Source organism: Amblyomma maculatum, chromosome 9 (assembly GCF_055883805.1).
Source record: "Amblyomma maculatum isolate TAMU_Amacu chromosome 9, ASM5588380v1, whole genome shotgun sequence".
Classification (NCBI taxonomy): Eukaryota; Metazoa; Arthropoda; class Arachnida; order Ixodida; family Ixodidae; genus Amblyomma; species Amblyomma maculatum.
The window spans coordinates 85,484,896-85,508,361 of record NC_139352.1 but is presented as its reverse complement, the minus strand read 5'-3'; the positions used below and the strand labels follow the sequence as shown (position 1 = coordinate 85,508,361).

General features: G+C 49.4%; 1 pseudogene; it reads right to left on the bottom strand.

Annotated features, from left to right (window-relative positions):
- Positions 1-14,695: 14,695 nt before the first annotated feature.
- Positions 14,696-23,466, bottom strand: part of LOC146179667 (uncharacterized) — a 64,239-nt pseudogene continuing 55,468 nt past the window's right edge.

The window sequence follows — 23,466 nt, the reverse complement described above, 5'->3', positions numbered from 1 at the left end:
CATCGTCGATGCACGGGAGAGGATACACATCCTTTTTAGTGATGGAGTTGAGGCGACGGTAGTCGATGCAGAACCTCCATGTTCCGTCCTTTTTTTTTTTCACCAATATCACGGGAGCAGTCCAAGGACTGGAAGACTCCTGAATTACGCCCCTGTTCATCATGTCTTTAACTTGCTCGGTGATCACCTTGCGCTCTGACGGCGACACGCGGTACGGCTTTTGGCGGATCGGATGGGCAGATTCCGTGTTAATCCTGTGGCGTGCGCGCGACAGTGGAAAACGTTGAGAGCCGTCGGATTGCGCGAAATCAAAGACGGATTGTGCTGGGACAAGAGGTTCTTCAACATCTGTCGTTGTGAGGTGTTCAGCAATGCGCTGATCATCGGAAGAAGCTTCTCGTTAGCAGGTGAGTTAGTAGCGGGGTTATCAAGGGAAGAAGTAAGGAGAGTCGCATAATTTGGGATAGCTGCACTACATGAAGCTAGTTTAGAGCGCGCTGGAAAAACAACAGGTTCCGGTGAGCAATTTATAGTCCACAGTCCGGCATGGCCCTCCTTCACGCAAACCAAATAATGCGGCACTAATAAATTTTTCTTTACGCACTGTAAATTAAAAGGCGCAACAGTAACCTCAAAAGAGTCATCAATTGGACGGGAGCAGGACACCTGAACGCACACTGCAGAATGTGTCGGTACGACGACTTCATCACACACACACAAAACGTCTTCATAATTTGACGTCTCTTCCAAAAGTTCACGAGGAAGAGAACCACTAACACTTAGCTCTCCCGTTCGACAATCAACTGTAGCGCCGCACATACGCAGGAAGTCAATTCCCAAGATTACATTGTGTGTTGATCGGGGCAGTACTGATCGGGGCTCACTCACTTTGAACGTGTGAGCCACTCATCAACAATATTTTCTTCTACTAAATTTTCGTGCTCCACGCTCTTATACGCCATGCCTGAGGGGCCGCCCGCATACAAAAGCAAGCGATCCTAAGTTAACATGGAGCAGTTTTTTTCACGCCATTATCGTACAGGTCATCGCTGACGATGGTCGACAGAGTAGCTTTTCGCTCAACCTCAGACTACTTAGGTTCGGAGTATATCCCAAAATTAGGGCTTCTTTCGCTGTACACAATAGTATTGTTTGTTGCATTAATTTCCGTTCTTAATAGATGCAGTTAGCTCGAAAAATGTCCAGATGCTATTGAGTGAAATTATGATTTTCTGGAATAAAATTCTGTAGTGTGGCGAGAATTTCCCAGCCTCAAGACTGTTCTGTCCGACCTTTGTTTTTGCATCTGCTTTGCAAACGCGGTGATGTGTTACTGCTTCGCACTCTTGATCAATCAGTATTTGATGTACGCATATAATGCTGTTCGCTGACACATTTTTGTATGAGCAAAACTATTTAGACTGATCCGTTTCTGCGTGCAGGTTTCCTTTCTTTTTGCTTGCAATGCCCATCTGATCCTAAATTCTGCTTTCAGGGTCAGCACGATTTCCAGTTACGCTGTCCATCCCTCCGGCGACTGCAATACAATACCTTGAGTATCATCAGCGTCGATGTTGTAATGAATCATGGCGAAGAAAGAAAACAAGGATTTAGGTCCTTGGAAGCTGTATGAAGCGGTAGCAGGTGATGCTTTATATACGCTGGTCATACTTCGTTTCAGCTTATGACAGTCCTGCTCTTTTTATTGGCCAGCGCTTAGTACCCCCCATTACCAATTTGTCTCTTCTTTACCGCATAACAGGTGTCCAATGCCTCTTAGAAGTCTAGTTGTTGCAGTGTATCTCTCTTTCATGAACTTACGCAATAATTATTCCTCCATGGACCTCTTCACGTGTTTTCTGGCCGTAATTTCCGTTGCTGCACACGAACGTTGCCATGCGCCTGAAAGAAATTGCATCAACATGTCCTGCATTTTGTTCCCGCTAATCGTCTGCGCTTGCGCGACGTTCGATATGGCTCAGCCGGAAAGCCCTAGGCTTTTTGCATTAGCGGAAATAAAGCAGGAATGTAACTTGCCACATGTTTACTAAATTCGCACGCGCATGAGTTTCATATGCAGTAAAAGAGGCCATTTTTTGTAGGAAAAGAGCTTTCCTTGATGCTTACTGTACTACGAGCTTCCCATATCTCGATCATTGTTTCCATGCAGTGCTGGCTTATAACGCGAAAACGCAAAAAAAAATCCCTGGTAGTGTAACTCTAAAGTTGGAAACTCTGCGGCAAAAGAAAATAACTAAGCTTATATTACCCGTCCTGCAAAGTTGCGACAGTTACTGCTAAGATCTCCCTGACGGAACTATGACACACGATAACTGCGCGCGGGGAGCCGCGCTAACAGTATAGTTGTTTTGATTTTCTCTGTTTCCGCAGATATCATATCTATTACAAGGGCGACATCGACATCGCTGAAATACAGGGGTTCATCGTCAGATGAATTCCCAGAGCAATCGACCGTGGGAGAGGCTGAATGAGATACCTGGTTGAGTTTTCTCAGATGGCATCTGGAACTGCACACAATTTAGCCCCTTGCCCTGCACATGGACAATACCGGCGCCGCCTTTCGAAAACTCCCCACTCACCAGCCACCCAAAATACAGATGCTGCCACTGGGCCTCCCTGTGAGTTCCAACAAATCTCTGGGACACATGCGCGCAATTTTATTACTAAATAAAAAAATCTCATTCACAATACATATTTCTGGTTTTGCTTCAATGCATTTCTTTCCAATGAGCTGCACAAACAGTTCTATGCATGTGAATGGCTGCAAGCAACGGATTGGAAAAATAAACATTAAACCAATATATAAATCCCGATACTAACATTACGCATGCCAGTATGTAGGCTTGGCTTACAAATATTGAAATTCCAATAAATTTGAGCGAATGAAAATATTTAGAAGCCAGTGAAGAACATCCGATGGCAAATATTACGATAGCCGACAAATACGGTTGGGTTGCCAGCATAGAACAGCCAGTCATAAGCAATATATATATAAATATCGGTTTGAAACTAGGAAACCATCATCGTAGGTATGCCGGCTTTTTCAATGGTTAAATATAGGACCTATGTCTGTTTTTAGCCCGGTTATATATTGGCTCAGGTTGCATTTGGATCCAATGCCAATAAAGGTACAACATTTCTGCCAATTTGTTTCAATGCTGAGCCGGTATTGGTCCCATGCTGTTGTGCGACTTGGGACACTCCTCTATCACTACGGTCTTTATCTTGCAGCAACTCGCGCTATACTTTTAATACATAATCATTGTATGGTTATGTGGACGGATTTCGCACGGACGTGACCTTGTTAGAGCTATATTAGAGGAACTAACTGGTATCCATCGGATAGCACATCTAGGAAAGGTGTGCAAGTGACAAAATGGTTGATGTGGGTAACTACTCAATTAATTATATTCAATTAGATGATGGCTTTCGGCCAAATTCCGGCTTCGGTTCTCAGCTTCCGGTCACGTGTATCAGTAGAACTAAAATGTCACACGTATAGTGAACTGGAATACTAATCGTCACACGGTACATCGAGTGCCCCTCGTCAAACAAAACCAGCGTTCCGCTAAATGCATCAAAGTTCACCACTGTGAAAGACGCAGTATATGAAACTCGCGGAATCCAGCTAACACATTTCCCGAACAAGCAGCGCTCAGGTTTGCGCATTTCTCCAGCGCAGATTCTACAGTGATCTTGGAAAATATTCTATCTCGCCACCATCGGTGCCATGAATAGTCCAATCAGGGCTCCCAAACAGAACCACTGAGCACTTGGTAGCGCCCAAACTGTCGTATTGCTTCTTCAGTTGTTTTTCTGCATGCAGTTGCAAGACTATATAGGCATCAGTGGCAATGCCACCGTGGCTGTCAAAATGGGCCGAGTCAGTCAAGAAACGGGAATGCTCGCCAGTATTACCTATGCAGCCGAGCGGGCGACGCACTGTTCGTCAGTAAGGCTAACGGAACTCTTCCATAGGCGCCATCTAGGCGGTTATGCTCCATTACGGTCGGCAGTCTGGCATCATCGTTTAGAAAGCCGTTCCTCTTTCTATTCGGGCTTCTCCGCTGCTCTCCCCGCCTTCTTATCGTCATTGTCGTTTTGCTGCTGCTATGCGCCGCTTTTTACGCTCTGCCGGTGGCTGTGTTTCGATGGAGGTGAAACGGTGAGACGTCCGTGTGTTCCATACGGAAAAAATTGTATGAGGCAATAACCTTACATTTTCTCACACAATCTCACTCAATTCACATAAGAAATCACATACAAGTCGCATATACACGCCACATAAAGGGTGAAAGCGCAGGCTCGTGTCTTGACTACACTGACTATAGCATTGAACGCGAGGCTGCTGATGGGGCTGGGGCATGTAGGTCACTGCCGCTTGGGGCCTGCCACCGAATGTTTATTTGTTGTAGGCCGTCATTGCACCCGCCACCGCTTCGGTGGTGGACGACGGTTGTTGTAGCGGCGCGCGTCTTTCTCTGCGTCTTCGTTTACTTTCTTCTCTATTTTCTCTTCTGTCTGCACGAGGCAGCGGAGGTGGCTCAGCTACAGAGCCAGTAGCAGGCCCGTGAATTTCCTTCTCCTTCTTCCTACAGCCACAACAACAACAACAGCTGAAACGCGCTGCGTCAGAAAGGGCGTGCATTGCTCGCGAGTGAACGAAGTCCCTGGTACGGGGAGAAACCCCGCATGGCTCCAACAGCAAGCCAAGTACACGCACTACGTCCACAAACGATACGTCGGCGGCTAAAGGGCCCTTGAACTGATAGAAGCGGCGTGCTGTGTTTAGAAAACGTTTTATTAGACTTTAGACGTTCACATTAGACATTCACATGTGCGGCGACAAATGACCAAAACAGGAAATACACATGATTAACAACAGAGGAAAGTGCACATAAGATACATCCTAAGGAACAAATACATCACAAATCAGTATTTGCATACAGAATAAAATTTGCCAGTTTGTGATGATGATATATACAATTTTGAATGGCAATTTACATGAAGGTATAAACAGTGTAGAATAATTTGCCAAATAAAATAGATATAAACATATACAGCAATCGCATGTACAGTATGTATTGCACATATGGGTTGCGAGGTGAACATAAATATTTACATTATATTACAGGTACCAAGGTGGGTTAAAAACCACCCGAACACGTCCATCTGACTCAGAAACAAAAGGGCAAGACAATGATTGAAGGAACTCTCGCTCCCCAAGGTAGAAAGTTCCTCAGCCAGAAAGCTTACGATCTCCTTTCGTTGACGCGCCAGGACAGGGAAAAGCGCACGTCAGCGCCGGCTCGATGCGACAGCCTTACAACGATTGCGCCATAACGCGAAAGCGCCAGCTACAATCAGCAATCGTGCAAAGCGACCGCGAGGACATCTACCATTTATCTGAAATCGATTAATACCTAGACATCTGAAACCGGCATGAACTGCCCTCCAAAAAACACGAGCAACGACGTATTGCTGGGCCATGTGACGATTGGATTCCTGAACTGGGCAGTTGCAGCCCTGCGCGGTCCGCACAATGCCCCATCGTTGCAGGCGAAACTTCAAACTCCAAAAGCCACATAAAGTCACGTAAATGCCCTGGCGTGGTAACCAAAAAGTGGAATCTGCCCTTTGCCTACGTTCCGCAGGCACCAGCGGAAGTAGTAACGTTCTATTTGACTCCACTACTCTGTTCACCGAGATATCTAAGTCAGGGCTCACATGGCGGGCGTGGCGACGAAATGCCACCATACACGAATAAAAAACAGGCATCCGGAAAGCCTGAGGTCCCCTGTTGAGCGGTATGTCAAGACCAAGCTCCCTCACACTTGTGCCTAAAAAATAGATGGCAAGCACCCGTGCTGGGCACTCATCACCCTGGAGCAAACGAATAAGGTAGCGTAGAGCCAGCAGCCGACAGCAGACTGACAAAAAAGGGAAGGCAAACCCACCCTTCAAACGTGGCTGGCCGAGTGCTGCACGGCATACTAGTTCTGTGCGACCTGCCCATAAAAATGAACTTACAAGACACTGAAGGGAACGCAAAATTCTGAGAGGTGGATGCGCTACATGTGCGAGGTACCATATTCGCCCACTGAAAACAGTGTGGACAAGGTAGCGTTTCTCCAACATGGTAGTTCAAAGGCACTGGCTGTAGTCATCTAGCTGCGCACCTCGTTGAAGACGGTAGGTAGGTAGCAACTTTAATGATTCAAAAAAGAATCAAGTGAGGGGGGGGGGGGGGGGTAAAGGGAAGTGAGGGTAGTCTACACCGAAGCTGCTATCCTACGTGCCTCATAATCAATGCCAAGTATGCGGATGGTGTCGCGGTGCGTGATTGGTAGGGCACCATTAAGACGCGCTTCGGGCCTGCCAATTAAAAGATATTTACTTTTTTCAAACTTGATAGCAGTAGGAAGGAATTTATTGTCTTCCACACACATAGGTACTTGTATATACACACACACACACTGTAGTACATACATGGGAGGACAACGAAAGGTGCGATACTAGCAACAATTACATATTAATAGTTATTCCGTGTTCATCAATACCTACAGAACACAACCTCAAAAGGAATTACAATGAGAAACTTAATGACAGATGATTAAAACTTCCTCATGATTCGAGGTACGTAACAAAGGGGGGGGGGGTTAGTATGGCAAAGCTTGCATAACAAGCCTGCCGTCCCGAACGATGAAGAAACGGGCGTGCCAGCGCTGCAGAAACCGCGCCTCTCCATCTCTGTCCACTTGACCAGAGAGATATGCTTACACAATAGAAGGCACAGTCGCTGCAGCACTGGGTACATGACCCTGGCTGGTTGTCTACGGACTTCAGCAAGGCAACGCCTCTTCCACAGCACAAAATATTCACAGGCGGCAACTAGCCGCGCAAAACATCCGCGTGGTGGCCTGGCGCTAGGGCCACCGTGCACCGAGAACATCCTTCTCACCAAGCGCCACATGACCAGCGCGACTGGGCATTCAAAGAACGCGTGCCTCATGGTTTCCGTGCGGTTGCAGTTTGGGCATTTGTCGTTCGGCACGACATGCCACATGGCGAGGCGTTCTCGCGTGGGTAACACGCCCCATCGTGGGCGCCACTCGAAATCGCGGACTTCGGAAGGCACACGGCTCACCGCCCACCGACGCCACTTGACGGCCGTGCGGAGCTGGTCGTCGCGGTTTAGACGCGAGGAGGCAACCATCTCGCTGACTTGCATTGCGGGCACCTCAAAAATATTGAGGTCAGGCAGATCACTGTAGACCGCTGTCTTAAAGCCTGCTACCGTTTGGTGGAACTTGTGAGGCCTTTCGGCCTGTGGGCCCAGGTGCCGGTCTGCAGTAAAGGCCGGTGAGCTGTGCTCAGCCAGTACTGTAACAGGGATCGCCCCGGGTACAGCGGATCATTGAGCAGCGTGGCGACCAGTTTAGACGCGAGCACTCGGCCCACCGTGTTGACGCATGGCAGCCCGATGCCCCACCTTTCTTGCGGTAGGTGAAGGAAACGGCGCGCGGCCCCAGACACCTTGCCGTATCTGTCAAAAAGATGAAGGCAGCGCAGCAGGCTCGCTTGATCACGTAGGTACAACGTAATATCATCCGCGTAAGCAGTCACACGCAGCGCCTGACAGCCTGGGAGAGGGAGGCCACGGGTACTTCGGTCTGTAATTATTGCCCTAAAAAAGAATCTAGGCTCAAAGCAAACAAAACAGGGGAGAGGAGACAACATTGCTGGACACCGTGGGTCACAGGGAAAGGGCTATTTTTCCACCTATCCGTCGCCAGTGTGCTTTGAATGCCATCATACATGCTTTTAATTAAACATATGAAATTATGCGGAAACTGAAAAGCCTCCAGAACGCCGAATATGTAGCCATGTTCTAGCCGGTCAAAATCTTTTTGTTGATCTAAAGAAACAAGGATGCCACTAGCTAAGCGTCTCTGTGTGTATTCAATGTCTCGAATGGCATACGACAACATATATGTGTGTCCCTGCCAGGAAATGAGCACACCTGATGACAACCAATAAGGGAGGCCATCACACCCCTCAAGCGCCGAACCACAATGGCTGCGAGAGTTTGTAGTCTACATTTAGAAGGGTCATCGGCCTCCATTCTTCTGGACGAGATGACCTAGGATTACGTTTTGGGATCAAAATTATTGTATCTTTTCGAAAACAGGCCGGAAAATCTAAATGCCCAAAGCACTGTCGAAGGACATTGGTCAGTGCTTGACCGACAACGGCCCAGAAACCCAAATAAAATTCCACAAGAAGCCGATCAGGCCCAGGCGCTGACCCGCGTTTCATTGATCCTAAGCTGTGTTTACCTCTTCTAAAGAGGGAAGTGCACAAAGCACATCATGCATCTCCGGGCTCACCAGTGGCAACCCAGCTAACATTGGATGCGTCTCTACAGCTCCTACATCAATCGTAGCATCTGAACACACCGTACCTTTAAAGTGCGCCAAGAAACAAATACACTCCCTAGTTTGATGGGACGCAGTGTGGGGCGCTGCGCTCAACGCAGAGCTATGGATGTAAGTTCTTCGCGCAAATCTTCTTCCACGCCAGACCGCCGCCGAAAGGAACGAGGCTCCAACAAGGCACTGATACCGGCTATGTAACTCGTCGCACCAGGCGCGCATCAGAGGGGTATGCCAACCCGCTCTGTGTGCGATGCGGATCTTCGCAGCCGTGTCTACCAGCTCCTGAGACACTCGACAACGCAGTGCACGACCCTCTACCGAAATGTGCATGCGCCAAATTGATTTGAGCGTGTTCCAATTATTTTCAGCACTGTCAGAAAGCGAAACGCGTAAAACTCGCGACAAGCTCTCACGAGAATGCGAATCGTGTAGCACGCGAACATCGCCACGGACGAAATGAGCCAGCGCTACGAAAGGAAAGGCTGAGCATGACTGGCTATGGTCAGAAATATGAATGGGCGTCTGAGGCAAGGTCAGAACATCCATAGCCGACACTATTCTAGTTCACTATAGGCGACACATACGTTAAAAGGAACTGCGGCACATATGCGCGGTCTAGCCTGCTCGCAGATGAACCACGACGCCATTTCCAGCAGAAACGCGACCCATGCATGAGTTCGTGCGTACCAAGAAGCGCAAAATGCTGAACCAGGCGCTGCAGTTGACGAGCGTTCCAAGCTGATCGCCCTCGACCAGGGCCTTGAACATCTACATGTGAGTCTATGACACAATTAATATCGCTCAGTGTTATTACATGGCGGCCGTCTAAAAAGTAAACATCCAACCCTATAAAGAAGTTATTACTAAGGCTGGAGTCCACCGGAGAATAAATGCACAAGATGCGCAACCTCACAGCCGAAAATAACCAATCGAACGCTAGCACACGCCCAAACCCGTCATAAGTGAAGTGATGATCGCGCAAAAGGGATCTGGTAACACCACAATTCTTATGCCACTCGAGCGCAAAGTAGCGAAAAAAAGAAGCACTCCAAACGAAAATCGCGCTTAAAGGCCAATACACCAGAAAGGGTAGTAAAATTTGTTTTCCGAAGACACAAGATATACAGTTTGTTCTGAAAGACAAATCTACTATTTCTGTCTGTTTTCGCATATTACGAAACCCCTCAGCGTTTACAGAAAGAATTCTCAGTCCTAGGCCCGCATTCCGAGTTTACGTCATTATCGAAGTGTCGCTATCTCATGTGACCTCTAGGCATCTGATTGGTCGAAACACCGGAACCGGGTGTTGCCACTACGGAACCGAAAGAGGTGGCAACACGATTGTCCGGCGTTTCCACCAATCAGATGACGTGCGGTCGGGGAGATAGCGACACTTTCGATAACGACACAAACTCGGAATGCGGGCCCTAATGCCATATCGGGTGTGGAATTTGGAACGCCACTAAGGCAGATGCGCGCCCAGAGGTGGCTCCACGAAAGTGCTTTGCACTCACATTCTCGGCCTTCCTGAAGAAGGACGGGACTTCTTGGGAGGGTTTTCCTCCGGGCGACCTTGTGCCGCATCCGATCCTGAGGTCGGCGACGAAACACAGCGCTTATTACATTCTCGCCGGAGCTTGATGTCCATATCACATTCACTGAGCGGTGAAAGTGACGGGGAGTATCCGACACCAAGGCTGAAAGAGCTGCTGGAATAGTCCACATCCTGGTTTTGGCTCACCACCTCAGATGACTCCTTTAAATCCTTTCGTAATGCCGGCAGCTTCTTCACGCGCCCCGTTTGCTTTTTCAAGGCTCTACGAATCTTAGAAACGCCAGCAGTGGCCGGCGTCACCGCCAGCTTCATAATACGACCAGCCTGCGTTCCGAGTGCAGCGCGGGTTTTCGGTGGAGTCAAAGCCTTACATGCCGACTGCACCTTCCTTCCGCGAACTCCATGCTTGGCCTGGACGCCGCGAACTTTAGCCGTGCACAGAGCCGGTGACGATGTGGCAAGAGCTGCCTCGGCAGCAGTAGGCTCACACGGCGATCCGGGGGCCACCGCGACGTCAGCCACCATCGCGCAATCCATCTCAGGCTGGGATGGACCAGTCGTATGCTTCTCCAACGGCACGTCATCACTGCTGGCCATTCCTTCCGCCAATGTACCAGTAGTAGCGTCAGCGTTTTTGATGTCATGCCCTCCACTTAGTCTATTTGGACTTTCTCCTTGCCTTTAGCCGACTTTGCTGGCTTGACAGAGGGGCGGGCACTGTAGTCTTCATGGGTGTAAGCGGATGAAACGCACTTGCCGCTGCGTCTGAGTAGGAACGGCGCACCGGGCACATCACCGTCGGGTGGTCATCACTGCAGCATCGGCAGGGCAGAGTGCAGCCTTCGCCATGATGACCGTGGATACCACAGCGTCCACAAAAAGGCGCTGAACACTGCGCCCGAAACTGATCCGAGGAGCCACATCGCCGGCGAACACGCTGCATACCTTTATAGTAAAAGGTTACGCGGTGCCTAGCTACGCGTAGATGGGTACTGGTGACGAAGCAGACATCTCCATCCGAACATACCGCGTCCCAGTGAGAACACCCTCACGGGAGCCAACCTGGCCCACAGTGACGGACAGGACTTTACCATGATGGTTCAAGATCTGGACGAGCGCTTCGTTTGAAACGTAAGACAGCAGGAAAAGGCAGGCCACGGTGGTAACTTGAGGCCCAACAGGGACGATTGGTATACGCTCGCTGCCGATGACGAGGCAGCCGGCGTCAGCGATTGGAGACATGGATGCCATGCTCCTACTGTAACTTGAAAACACTGGTTTGGTTTGGTTTGTGGGATTTAACGTCCCAAAGCGACTCAGGCTATGAGAGACTGGGCGCCCATTTGCTGGACGCTGTAAACTTCGAGTAAACCCACTATCGAGGCCGCCGTGTCGACAACGGTCTCGGGACTGGTCCCCGCAGGGACGACTGTGTCGAAGACCAGTCTTCGAAGGATTCCACGGCGTTAAAGGCGCCATGGTGACGAAATCACGGGACGCCCCTAACGTGAAACACGTAGGGACGCCCGCCACTATCAACCGTCAGTACTCCAAGTACGCGGACCTTCAATAAAAGATGTTTTTGATCTTATACACAGAATTGTTTATACTTTGCACGTTCGGCGGACTTCTTACAACTTCTTAGCGTTACATCGCGATAAACAGCTTCTTGTTAGTGCTGTTCTAAGTACATGAAGAAAAAATAATGCGCGTAAAGAGTTGTGTGTTCCGCGGTACTCTTCATGACGATATAGATCAGAACATGTGAAGAAGATGTGATATCTCCGCATCAGCACAGCATTTCGTGTGGATGTGGGTGGAAGCTGAGCTCTCCCAATTGTTCCTGACTGCTAGGGTGTCTGAATACATTAAAGCCTTACATGTTCGCTTCGCGCCATCTAGATTCTAGAGTGATGGAAAATGCTATCCACATTTATGTTTCGAGAAGCTTTTTTGGGGCCTTGAGAAAAAAAAAATTCTTCACAGGAAACGAAATGCGCAGTATTTGTCACTCTTGTTCTGTGGACACCTGTACCGCGCCGTAAAGAATGAAAGAAGATGGGAGTGAAAGTGGAAAGAGAAAAAAAGAGTCGACGCCCTTGACGGTGGACAAGAAGACGTCGGAGCCGAAGACGACGCGAGTCGCGTTTCCCGTGGCGTTTCGCGCTCCCCGAGTCTCGGTGCTTGCTTGCTGGCAATTGCGTTTGCTCTGTGGCTTTTTTTCTTGTAATGATGCAGGATACATATAGCAGTTACTTTGGTCGTATAGTGCGCTTAAAGAAACAAAGCAAAGGCTGACAGTCGCCCGGACCGAAACAATTGCGGCATGACGCGCGCTGAAAGTGCGATCGTCGTGGAAAGTAAACAAGTCGTGAGTGCGTGTGTGGAAAACGAATACGTCAGCTGTGCTGCTTGCCGCCGAGTGTGACGTGTTGTTATTACGCGATAAGTAACGTGTATATTGTGCTTATTTGCAGCTGCGAGCTGGTGCAAGTGCGACATTCTACAGCGGTTGCAGGGACTGTGCGATGTTGCCATGTAAGCTAGAATCATCACGCGTATTGATTTGTCATATGCATTTTCAGTCTGACTTTGCGCCTCCGTGCAGTGCTTTATGCAAAAGCCTCTGAATAATTAGACAGATCTTACATGACACGCCGTCACATTGGACCAGTTATGAGTGCACTTTGCTTCGCTGCAAATTTGTTTATTCCATCTGACGCTTCTCTTATGTAAGTTTGCAGATCTGTTTTGTGTAAATAAACATCGCCACTTACTCATATCTAAGCGTGAGAAACTTGCGAGCAAACATTTCACAGCTGTGTGCAATATGCTTCGATATATGAATATATTTTTATTTGATGGACAGTAGCAGTGGCTATGCATTGTTTGTTTTTAAAAGCGGAGTAATGGAGGATTTGTTCACATATGCAGTGCATGAAATGAATAAAATAAAATTTGTGCATAAAATAAAACTTACGAGATTCTTCCAAGTGAGCAGAAGAATATGAAATAGTGCTGACACTGAGCACTAGGACATTTAAATAAGTACCAAAAATGTAAGAACATTTAACTTCCACAATGTTACAGCAGTACAGAAAAGACCAGGTATTTTGCACATCAGCCTTTGCACCAGACATTCCAAAATTAGCACAGAAGCATTGGGGGGAGAGAGGGGAGGGGCACTACCTAATGCTATTTTCAGCAACATGCATCCCAATGCTTCAGCTGTAGCATTTCTGTAAGCTTTGAACTTTTTCCAGAAGCAGATGATTTTTCTTTCTCACAAGAATTGAGATCCTGCTTCTCAAAAACATAGCAAGGAGTGTGTCTGAAATGGAGTGGCATTTGGAGAAGCAATTACCTTAGGCAGTGCACTTTGAATGGAGCTGCGAAGCTTGGATGAAGAGACGGTGTTTGCTATCAGACGATCCTCATTTAAGCGCACATAGCTTTCAGCAGTCTCGATCCAATGCAAGACAGCTGGTGATTGAACAGTTAGAGCCGGCTTATCCTTGTTGTTGCACTTCAGCATTGTGAGCTTGTTGACCTCTGAGCTTGTGATAGCTCCATGACAAGCTTGGCAGGAGTTTGTCTTTTCCACTTGTGCGACTAGATAGCCGGCAAGGTACTCCAGAGATTCATGCTCCAAATTTTCAATATCGAGAAGGTCAGACGGATGAACAGCATACATTTTGCTTTCATCCGGCTTGTTCTCAGCCATGCCAGTTAAGAGAAACCAGTCTTCTTCAGTGTAGCTTGCGTCCCTACTTGGCCGCAGGAACTGGGCCATTGTAGCAGCACGTATAGTGTGCACTTAAATTCAAGTACACGGGACACAGGGTTCTTGCACCTGAGTGCTGAGAAAAGGTTCTCTAAGGCATCTCGCCCAAACCTGCTCAAGAGCAGGAACTTAAAGTCGTAGGTTTGAAAAAAAAAAAAACACTGCCTGCAAAAGCAACACGGATGTTGTCACTATTATCACACCAGTTCGCACTGGCTTCCAGAGAGCTCTTTTTTCATCTACAATAGACATTTTCTGAAAACGTGCAATCGTTTCTTCAAGAAACTGAATAGCCTTTTTATACTCAACATCATCAAAATGGCTTAAAGGTAGTTTTGTGTTTCTAGAAGTCCTGAGTCGAAACCATCGAAACATTATCTCAAGAAACCATGCAGTCGTTAAGGCTAACTTGTCTAGAGTTCCAGTATCTACAAGCAAGCGTACTGCAGCAGCAGCATCGCTGTTTATTAGGCTGACGCAGGCCCCACCTTCATTTTATTGTAATGACTGGGGTCAACTGAAGAAGGCTTGAGGTGGGGTGCTACCTTTAGCTCCGCATTGATATCAATCTCAACTAGCTTCTTGATGGGCTAGATGGATACTTCTTTTACCGGAAGGTTGTATTTCTTCACTGCCTCTTCTCGCACATATATCTTCTGGCCCTTGGTTAAGTGGCTCCTCAGATTCGTAAGAAGATGAGGAACGTCAGCCATGAAGAAAAGCTGCCTGGATTCATCACATGGATGTGGAAAACAGGTTTTCGATCTGCTGTTTTTGGCTACAACTATACCTAACTGTTTCCAGACACCTTGGTTCCTTCCTCCCATGTCTGTCACTACGACGTCTACTATCAGGGAAATTGCCTCACATGCTTCTATAATGAGAATGATTATATCCTTAACTGTTTTGGAATGGAATGGGTTACCAGTTAAATGATAAACAACTGTTTGCTTCTAGCGAGTTGTTATGCCACCAAGCATAAATACCAGTCCATGCCAAACAGTCAGGCGGCAGTGTTCCATCGGCAAGAGGAATAGTTGGGGCTGCAAGCACTCTGCCTGAAGATGGATTGTACACCAAGCCTGCTGTAAGCAGCATCTTGTCAAGCATTAAAGTAGCGTGCCGTTCTTCCGGTGACATGAGGCTGACCTGCGCAGAGGAAAGGTTTAGTTGGTGGATTACTAACAGTGCTGCTGCATTAACAATGTAGGTTGTGGGGATTCACAATCCCCTTCCTCCATTATAACGCCCGCGCGTAATTAACACGCGTGATTACGCGCGCTGGCAGAGAGGTTGGCGGAGGAGAGGGCACGCTGGCCACCCCCCGCCGCCTCCCGGGACTGCGGCGACGCTGCCGCGGGCTTCCCTCTTTCCTGCCGGCGTAGCCGGGAGACCTCCTCTCCCGTTCCGTGTCGAGGAGCGCGACTGTAGCAACTCGCTCGGGGGTCTTCGGCGAATGGGCGCGCACGCGCGCGGTTCATGATTTCTGCCGAGGAAACCACCGCCGTCACCGAGAATCGCACACTGACCGTAGGCACTTACCGCAACGGGATGTGAGCGAGAAGCTGTGTCAGGTGAGCAGACACTTCCTCTCACCTACTTGACGCGCTTCCCTTTTAGGTGGTTGTTATTTCACCCCCGTACGCGGCGTTCGCTCGCTACACTGTGGTTGTTCTTAATTGCTATTCCTTTGCCATGTACTCGAGCAGTGCAATAAACTCTGTTCGAGTACGTAACTCGGTGTTTGTCCCCTCTAGCCCGAACCCGCCGCAGTGGCGATTTCTCGCACCGCGGGTTGGGGGTCACAGCTCTGTCTGCTAGGGCTGGCACGTCGGGGCTAGAAGGCGACTGTAGCGTCTAGTCCTCTCGTGGCGCATTCTTGCGGGATGAACCCCCATATTTTGGCGCCCGAACGTGGGGCCAGAGGTGTGACAAATCGAGTGTCTGTGTGTGTACGACGCCGACACATAGACTAGCCATGGCAGTGAGCAGGACTGACTTTTCAGTATCTTCTAATGCTGCAGTGGTGATTGCACAACGGCAAGCAAGCAAAACCACCTTAACTGTTATTATTGCGAGAGATCAGGAGCTGACGCTAGCCACTGTGATCTTGTAATTTTCTGCGAGGGCAGGATGTCATCTCACACGACTCCACCGCTCTGTAGCAGGGTGACGCGCGGATGCTGGTGTGATGGGCATTCTCTCGTAGTGTTTTGACTTACCATGCTAGCTCGCAGCCTCAGAGAAGGGGCGGCCTACCCGGCTTTTCTGAGTGGTGACCGTTATAATTGCATCAGTGCAGTGGGGAGCCTAGTCAGCCTTAAGGAAGCTTTAGGAAAGCGGTAGGATCCTGTTTTTTCTTTTATTTTGTCGACCAGTGTTCGACGGGCTCCGGGAGCCGAGCGGCGCGGCCGCGGCGCACAAAGGGCACGCTGATATTGCTGCCTGCGCGGGCGCTACACAGCTTGTATTGCTGTGAGCGCGTTGGATCCCTGCCGCCAGTACTCCGATAGCACCTTGCGCAATCCTTTCCCCACGCGAAGGATACACATGAGTCCTTCGAGGTTGGTCACGGCACGCTGATACGAGTTATATCGCACGATGTGTGCATCGCTGAGCATGCGAACGACCCTAAGACTTTTCTTCAAGTTGTGTCATTTCGCTGCCTAGTGATGTGCATGGTGACGTTGTCGAATGGGTAGAACTTCCTCTATAAGTTCGCAACAACGCCACGGTTGCTGCGTTGGGCACACGCCGACGCGCGACAGAGCTGCAAGCAAAGATGGCGGAGCTAGACTTTGCACAAAGCGCACCGCAATCCGAGCCGCGCTGCGTGGCCCGAGAAGGACGCACTCCCCCACCAGCAGGCAGCTGCAGCGAGAGGCAAGGCTTGGGATTTCGAGCATTGCGCCTCGTTACGACTTGCGCCTACGGCAAACGTAACTCTGACCAATGCGCAGGGAGTAATTTCTTGTTCTGAATATAGATGGGACGCTCTGTTAATATTCAGCGCATTTTGCTTCCAGAGAAAGCACGCGCTGTCTTTTGAAAAAGTTCGAGTGGGGGTAGATTTGAAAAAGAAAAAAAGAATGTAACTAGGAAAAAGACAGTAGGGAGTTTTAGAATAGGGGGACCCAAGGCTTGGGGCCCCCAAGGAAATAGCGTGCGGCGGCGCAACGTGCTAGCCGAGCGGCGAGTTTTAGAATAGGGGTTTTCCCGACGCAGCAAAGCCGTGCTTGCGTTCGTCGATTGCAGCGCCACAACGGTAAACCATGAAAAAGCATTTAAATATATAAGAGCCAACAGCACTATTTTGTTAATCAAAAAGTGCTACTATTGCACAAATCTATATTAAAACTACTAGTTATACAAACTGTTTTTGTCATACAAGACGAAATCGGCCAATTGTCAATCCAGGCCGAGGCCGGGAAAACTCATTTGAACCTTCCGCGCTTTCCGCCGTCTGATCCCCATGGCAACCGAACGAGGCGAACTCGCTAGGCCTAGCAGCTCGGTAAATCCGGAAGCAATCAGAAAATATAGGGCGTTTTATTGCTAAAATTTGGTGGTGCGGGCATCATGAGACAGCATAAGCTTCGTTGGCCTTTCGTTTGCCATGAACGCGTGACACCATAGAGCGGTGACGACGAATGTGTGCCGAGGCGAGCGGCCGCCGCTTGGCCGGTCGCCGCCATGTTGCCGTAACCCAAGCGACCCAACGGCGGCTTGGGGCGAACGCTATTTCCGAAAAATAGGGGCCGCCCCTAGCGTTAACCCAAAACCCCAAGCGCGCCTTACGTTCTGCGCATGCGCATTTCGACGCCCCAAGCTCCTTGGGGGCCCCAAAGCTTGGGGCCCCCTATTCTAAAACTCTCTAGTCTTTCAGCCAGCCAGGAGGGGAGTCGGTGGAGGCCACGACGACCGTTGCAGCATCGAGGAGCAGGCCGTCCAAGGAGTGGCGTTCCCGTAGCCAGAGCCTGCTGTCACCGTCAACCGGGCCAAGACAAACGGTTTCCGGTCGGCTACGGAGCGAGCCAGCCGGATATCGTGGAACAGGCCCCTGCGTCCAGCACGACGAAAGCTGCAGCAAAGAGCCCGCCTCGGCGCCGTTCGGTGCTCGCGGCCGTGGCTTCACCAGCGGGAGCAGCTTGGCGCCCCGCTGCCCTCGCCATCGGCGGCGTCAACGAGGGGGGGGAAAGAGGCCGACCGGGAGCGAGCGCACGACCCGCTGATGGGGGCCTGCAGCATGCTACGCAGCGCGAAGACGCAGTTCCTAACCGTTCCCCGGTAGGCTGCCCTGGCTGGCCGACGATGAATGCAGTAGCAGGCCTGCAGCCATCGACACTTCCAAGCCTGGCCGAGTGAGGGTGAAGAAGCGGGACCTGCGGCCGCCGCACGTGTGCCCCCAGCTCCAAGGTCGTCTCCTGTGGTCGTCGGCCTTGCCTCCCCCTCCGATACCCGTGGCTGTGAGCTGTCTGCAACTTTTTATATATTGGCACTTTTCTTTGGGTTCAAACGGTTTTCTTTGTGTTTAAAAGTTAAACGGCGTTTAGCCGGCCCCCTCGATATATCCCTCGGTGAACGTGACTACTTTTAGCCGTACGGCGGTTTTAAGGAGGGGGGGATGTGGGGATTCACAATCCCCTTCCTCCATTATAACGCCCGCGCGTAATTAACACGCGTGATTACGCGCGCTGGCAGAGAGGTTGGCGGAGGAGAGGGCACGCTGGCCACTCCCCGCCGGCTCCCGGGACTGCGGCGACGCTGCCGCGGGCTTCCCTCTTTCCTGCCGGCGTAACCGGGAGACCTCCTCTCCCGTTCCGTGTCGAGGAGCACGACTGTAGCAACTCGCTGGGGTTCTTCGGCGAATGGGCGCGCACGCGCGCGGTTCATGATTTCCGCCGAGGAGACCACCGCCGTCACCGAGAATCGCCCATTGACCGTAGGCACTTACCGCAACGGGATGTGAGCGAGAAGCTGTGTCAGGTGAGAAGACTCTTCCTCTCACCTCCTTGGCGCGCTTCCCCATTAGGTGGTTTTTATTTCACCCCCGTACGCGGCGTTCGCTCGCTACACGGTGGCTGTTCTTAATTGCTATTCTCTTGCCGTGTACTCGAGCAGTGCAATAAACTCTTGTTCGAGTACGCAACTCGGTGTTTCTCCCCTCTGGCCCGAACCCGCCGCAGTGGCGATTTCTCGCACCGCGGGTTGGGGGTCACAGCTCTGTCTGCTAGGGCTGGCACGTCGGGGCTAGAAGGCGACCGTAGCGTCTAGTCCCCCCGTGGCGCATTCTCTCTTCTTACGAGAATGAACACCCCCATAAGGTGAATGCTCATGGGCATCTACCTATGTACTTACCACTAGTGTGAGAGACTCCATGGTCTCCTGCAGCAAACCTGGTGCAAACCTGTACCCTTCCAAGTGACGGTGTAGGATTCGTTCTGTCGGCAGAGGTTGTCCAAGCTCCCTGACCGTTTCATAGCCACGTGCTTCACAGGAAAGTCTCACTTTCAGAGCCTTTATAATGATCTCTTTTGGTCCATCGAGTTCCCTTCATAGTTGCCATCTTCAGGGATTTAACTTGATCCTCGTTTAAATACTTCTTCAGGACTGCGACAAGGTGCTTATTCGCAGTTAATGCCTGCAACCACTGCTTCTGGGCCAGTAGAAGCTTCCGTGGCGTTGCCCGTAGTTCAGTTTCAAGCTTTGCTATTTTCTTCTTTAGAGCTGCTTGTATGAATTGGGCTGCAAGAGCGAACAGAAGCTTTATTCAAATGAGTTTTAAATATAATTTTAAGCAAAGCATTGTTGGCAGCAAATTAATTGCATGAAAGAAGAGGATCAAAAAAGAAACATATTGGGCAAACACGCAGATTACTTAATGCCCAGTGGGAAAAAACTACAGAAAATTTTCTGATGTTACAACAGAATTTCTGTGCGGTTTTTGGCGGGAAACCTGTTGTGACAACAGAACATTCTGCAGTAACATCAGAAATTTCTGTAGTTACAACAGACAAGTACTAGAGAGCTACAGACAACAGAAACATACTACAGAAAAACTACAGAACTACAGAAAATTTCTAGAGAACTACAGGAAAATCTGACGTTTACGACAAAACTACAGAATATTTTGTCGTATTTTTGGCACAGTTCGGTAGTTTTTTCGACTGGGTAGTGCAATGAAAAAAAAAAAAAACAATTTCCGCCAATTACGGTGCTTCCTAATGCGAAATTCTGTTTCAGCTTTTCTATAGATTGAGGGAAAGAATTCGAGCAAGACATGCATGTACAATTACAGAGAATGAGCGCCAGAGAGCTTAATGCTGAAACCATGCCATTCGAGACATTTTTTTAAAAGCGAAGGTTTTTTTTTCACAGTGGTGAACTAGGTGTATATACGCAAGCTACATCAAATATGATTCTTTTCTCTGTGAGTGTGTGAATTCTCGGTTACTGCACATGTTGCTCTGCAGTTTGGTGTGAGCGCTCGCATTTATCTTGAATTATCTTTGCAGTGTGTACCATGTGTGGTCACGTCATCCACTTGAGCTCTGAAGCCTGCCTTTCATAATTGGTTCACAGGAATGAAAGGCTCAGTATTTGACACTTTTGTTTATATGGGCACCTGAATCGTGCCGTAAGGGAATCAAGGAAGGTGGTAGTAAAATTCCACTTTAGCTCTGAAGCGGGAACTCCAAATCATGTATTTCAACTGTGCCCTGTAGCACACACTATGTGGCGCCAATGTACGAGCATTGTTCAGGTCCGAATGGGGTGGCACAGTCGCCACAGAGATATTTGCTGAATTGGTAGTGTGCATTAGAGCAAATATATCTTATGTAAGCAGGCGGGTGAAGGGAGGCAGTTCCTGGCCCTACGCGGCTAGGACGGTAGGTCAACGCGCTTGCGGCGTTGGTTAGCCAGGCACCGAATTTTTATCTGTTGTAGGCCGTCATTGCACCCGCCACCGCTTAGGTAGTGGACGACGGCGGTTGCGGCGCGCGTCTTTCTTTCCCTCTCCTTTTTCTTTCTTCTCTATCATCTCTTCTGTCCGCACGAGGCAGCGGAAATGGCTCAGCTACAGAGCCAGTAGCAGGCCCGTGCATTTTCTTTTCCTTCTTCCTACATTCACAACAACCACAACAACAGAGGGTTGGCTTCCTTGCAGGGAAGCCCGCAGAAACCCGTGGTTCTTCTACTGAACCATTTAAGAACAATAACTAAACACTTGAACGAGGAACTAGTCGCACTTGAAGAGGAGCGTTTCTCCTATGTGGTCCGCGAGGCTCTGTCTTGTCAATAATGGGAGCGTGATCATGCCAATCCCTCCATACAAATAGGGGTGGCAAGTATTTGTACACCTTTTCTTAGCCTAGAATTAACACAGCACGGTAATGCCAACGAGGCGAAACCGTGCAAGCATACGATGTACTAACCATATGAGGAAAGTGTAGTATACATACCTGAATGACAGTATCTGTTACATATATATTTTTTTCGTCTTTGAAACTATCTGTCTAGTCCGCGTGCCCGAAGAAATTAGTGCCTTCGTTGTGCTGCAGATCATTTCGAAACAATAAAATTCTTTTAAACACAGCATTTCTTCTCTAAGCTGTAGTTCTGTTGGGTCATCATGTTACCTGTCCAACCTGTCGCCGCCTAGACTGGCGAGGAGCAGTGGAGCAGTGAGGACGGAGAACTGAAGCGAGTTACTCCAAAAGGCACAGTGAGGGACGGTTGAGTAGGGTATTGAATAGTGACATGGTAAGGTACGAAACGAGACCTATGGCACGACGAACTTCCACAAAAGATGCTTCTATATTCAAGTATGGTTGTCAATTCCTGTCACGAAATTTTTAAGGCGAAATATTTTTTTTTGGCTCCTGAGTGGCGTCAGCAGGAAGTTTCAAGAGGTATTGATTGATTGAATGTCCTTTATTGAATGGGAAGGCTCGTGGCCATGTATGGAAATAAAGGGGAGTAGACAGAATCTTCATTGTTTAGGTCGTCACTCAAATAACATTTCTCTAATCAGGCCACTAAGCGAGCCATACTTGGCAAATATTATCTGTGTGTTAGCATCAGTTTCTAGAAGGGAACGGTAGTTTAGGCTGTATGGTTTCATCTCGGAGCGTCCAGTAGAAAAAGCAGGGCAATCCCAGAGTAGATGAGATATGTCGCCGCGAATTAGAGTCATACAGTGGGGGCACGTAATCATTTTCTCTTTATACTGACGCTAGCGGGCCATAATACGTAGAATGTAAGCCGCATGGGCAATGCGCTTATTCAAAAAGACTTCTTGACTTCGGATGAGATGGGTTTTTCTCGTAAAAGGTGGGTCTGGTGTGGCCACCCGCACGCGATGCTGACTGAGGCTACGAAGACTGGTCCGTGTATAGTGCATAAGGGCAAGAGAAGGGGTGAGTTGCCCGCCCAAGGTCGAGTAAGAATTAGTCAAGGGGGGTGGGGAAGTAAATGTGGACATCCCACCTGCCAAGGCAGCCGCGGCGTGTGCCGCCGCATTGCCCCCTGATTCGTCCGAGTGACCTGGGGTCCAGTGAATAGTGACAGTTCTGGTCGCGAGTTGGTGGCGTTAAGGAGGCAGTGTATGGCCGTAGCTGTTGCATCCGGTGAACCCGGAGTAGCGATTTCCTTGTAAGCTTCATAGGAATCAGTGAGAATACGTATTGAACCAGTTCCGGTGCAAGGCACTCCTGACAAGGCTCCCCAAATCGCGAGGAGTTCAGCATGAAGAGGGGTACCTTGAGGTAGGTGGCAGGCGTAAGCGCCTGAAAGGGAAGGGTTGTCAGCATATACCCAGCCCATAGATGCAAATTCGTTTGTAATCGATGCGTCGATGTATATGTCAGTCGTATCAGGGATCCGCTCTTGTCGGTGATGGGCAGCGAGGAGCTCTCGGGGAATGACAAAATCGCGGTTTATAGGTCGGCGATTGAGGCGTGTGATTACTGGCGTCTCCCGAGGGGGAAGAGATGCATATAGGGCTGGTGTTATGTCGTTACGCTGTTCATCCCAGGCCAGCAGGCGACGCCCTTGGACAGTTTTCTCTAGACGTATTTGATGACGCGTCTGTGACTCGGTAACGATGGTAGTGAGCGGTGGAAGAGCGGCCCAACGCTCAAGTTCGGCTATAGGAGTGGGCTTAAGTAGACCGGTAATAGTGCGTAGTGTTGCGCGATGAAGGCGTTCGACCTTAGCAAAGTCAGTCTTCGACAGTTGGAGGACGGGTGTGCCATAGAGGATTTTTCCGACCACCGCTGCTCGGGCCATCGCACGGCAGGCATGTTGCCGCGCAACACCGTGCGGGTTGGACAGGCGACGAATAGTGTGTAGCAGTGTTGGCCAATGGCGTTGTAGCTGATGAACCCATTTCTGGGGACTGTTGCAGCTTGAGATGGGCAGGCCAAGAATGCGGATTTGCCCCATTTGAGGAGGTGATGGTGTTTCCTCCGATGTGAAGATGGATATGCATACTAGGGTTGGTCTGTCGACACTAATCAATTCTGTTTTATGTGGTGGTGTTCGAGGCCAATTATGGTTAGTGTATCTTGAAGACAAAAAAGGGCGCAGCCTGAAGTTAAGTCTGCATAGTATATTTGTCTACGTAATCCGCTGCCTCCGTCCAGAAGGTAATACCATCGGCATAT